Consider the following 3,115-nt stretch of genomic DNA (forward strand, 5'->3'; position numbering starts at 1 on the left):
AAAATAGGATTAGGATTAAACCTAATGACGGAATTAGACCTAAAAAGCCCAGCCCGAAGCAAAAATCCACTCGATCGACTAACTAAAGCACTCGATCGAGTGATATTCCTTAGCGTTCCTCTCGATCGAGAACAATTCCTCTCGATCAAGAATAGGTAGCTCTCGATCGAGCAAATTGGCTCTCGATCGAATAGAAGTAGTTCTCGATCGAGCACTTCTCAGCGCGTAATTCCTGCTTCGCGCACTGAACTTCAAACGGCTGCCATTTCTTCGTTACTTGGACAAATAAGGCGTGGTTGGTGGCGTTGGAAAGCTAAGAGGATAAGCTTTCACCTCCAACTGGAATCACCTTAATAACTGTTGCAGAACTCGAGATATGGCTCTTACAAACAGGAACTAGCAAATTGAAGCACTCTCTTGGCTCGCCTAACTTCCTTACTCCAATGCGCATCTCAAAATAGCACTTTCCAAGCTCCGACTCAACTCATCTCCTAAATGCATGCGTAGGGACATGTTTTAGGCTTGAATCTACTACTTTATGGTCCATTCCTGCAATTAAGACAAAATACACCAAAGTAGCATATTCGGGGCATTTCGTAGCATAAAACCACGATAAAAGCATAAAGATACGCGCATAAATTAGGCTAAAAAGACTATATAAAATGCACGTATCACTACTTATGTTTGTGTGTAGCACATGCGCCACTTTTTGATTTACTACTACGTGCTTTAAGTTGTATTGATTATGCCTTGCATGGCACTTATTTTTAAATGCATAAATTGTCTCGCCAGGATGAGTACTCGATCGAGTGATGATGGGCTCGATCGAGTACCCTTGCATTTTGGGTCAGAATTGTAGCCAGATGATGATGGAATTGCGCGGTTGGTTATTTTCCCCTATGTGTCGTTTTTGTGTCGACCCACTTACATAAATGAGTCATTTAATCTCAACTTAAACCAATTAATTTCGTGTCGATCTTCATGTCGTATTATTTGTTTACCGGCTCTAGAACCTATAGTAATTTGCATACTTTATTTAGCAGTGACATAAATAAATGAGTTGCACAAGGTATTATATGACTGTTATACGTCCAACTATGTTAAATCATGCAAACGGGCTTAGACCACATCTAAATGAACTCACATGTGAGTGTCTCACATGGATAGAAGACGGCAAGAGTTTACCACTTTATAAGCTAAGGGGCCTCCACTTTATTACCAATCAATTTTAGAGTGGAACCTCCTTCGACTTAGACTTATGAAGTGAACTCTCTCTCTCTCTCTCTCTCTCTCTCTCTCTCTCTCTCTCTCTCTCTCTCTCTCTCTCTCAGGGCAGATCCATAAATGGCTGGATGTTTCTTAGACTGTAAAGAAGCTCAAGCCAAATAATAGGTAAAAAAAGCCTCGCCGAGCTGGCGAATAAAGGTCCAGTTTAATTTATCATACTCTGGTCTTTTTGTTGGAGTAAGTGTCCCCGACAATAATGCGATCACATTGTTGATCATATTGAGATCACACGTTTAAATCTCATATTAAGAATACATGAGAGAAAGTTATAATTCTTAGTCAACTGGTCCACACATATCGGTAATGATTGGCTTACTAAAGTTTGACATTACTGTCGTACGACGGTGGTGATCAGTTGATCCCCCAATTGATATGAATTTGGATCTCGGGATCATTTATAATAGTTGGGTAGAGGTCACTATATAAATGCTTAACACTTGTTTAAAATGTTAACAAGTATTATCAAAACAATAGATGTTTATTAATTCCTTCACTTTTATTTTGTAGACAAATTTCTTTTCTCTATTGCAATGGCAACTCTAAATTCAAACTCAACCACTAGCTCAAACACTCTCACCAATGTTTCATGGCTCCGATCCTTCATGGATCGTTGTAAATTAGAAAAGAATGGGTCAAATTTTGCCGATTGGGGCGCGCAACTTCGCTTGGCCGCGGAGGGTCACGACAAGCTTCGTTACCTTACCGAGGCCTCTCCCGCCGCACCTACCGCTAGGTCTACCTCCGCCGCTAGGCAAGCATATGAGACTTACCAAAAGGAGTCGGCCGCGATCAAAAATGTGTTGATCTTCTCTATGGAGGCCGAACTCCAAAGGAGTGCTATAAAGATTAGCACCGCCTATGAGATCTATACGAAGCTTGTGACAATGTTTTCACAAGCTCCGAGGATCATTCAATATGAAGCGGCTTTCGCATTCTTTGATCTCAACATCAAGGAGGGCCAAAACGTTAGCCCTCATGTGCTCAAGTTGATGGAGCATGTTGAGACCTTGAAAATGCAAAAGGTAGAGATTCCCGAGGAACTCATCATTGATCGAATTCTTCATTCCTTGAACAAGGTAAAAGCATATGTCCAATTCAGGGTGAATTTTAATATGCAAAACTTGAAAGTGTCCCATGATGAATTGCACAAAATGCATGTGCAAGCCGAGAGGGACATGGGGCTAAATGCTAGCATCACCAAGGATGTGCTCAACATTAATCAAAAGAGCAAAGGGAATTTCAAGAAAGGTGGTCACGAGGGAAAGAAGCAAACTCCCTACAAGAACAAAGGAAAGGCTTGTGAAGCTAGCTCCTCAAAACCCAAGAAAGGTGCCCCCTCCGGGGACAAATGTCACTATTGTAATGGTGTTGGGCATTGGAAGAGGAATTGTCCTAAGTACCTAGGCGACATCAAAGCTGGAAAAGTTATTCCAGTAGGTAAATAACCCTATCCCTATATTTTTATGTTTCGATCTCAACTTTGCTATTTTGATACAAGTTGTGATGATTACCCCCTTTTTATTGTAATTAGGGCATCCTAGCAAGGACAAGGTCAAAGAAAAGCAAGCCTAGAAGATCTTGATGGAAGCTAGATGTAGCCGCCCTTGGTGCTAGATCGATGGAAGCTTGGCTTTATTTTGTTTTTATTTTTATGTTGTATTTTGAAATTTTTAGAACTATTTTTATTGTAGGAAATATCGGTATACTTCCTTTAAGAAATTACGGATTATAACGAAATTATAATTATGAATACGAGTCATAAATGAAATAGCATAAACAAAATAGAGAGATTAAGAAATAACCTTTGGTCCTAGCAAAATTGGCCTAA

Source organism: Silene latifolia, chromosome X (genome assembly GCF_048544455.1).
Source record: "Silene latifolia isolate original U9 population chromosome X, ASM4854445v1, whole genome shotgun sequence".
NCBI classification, from domain to species: domain Eukaryota; kingdom Viridiplantae; phylum Streptophyta; class Magnoliopsida; order Caryophyllales; family Caryophyllaceae; genus Silene; species Silene latifolia.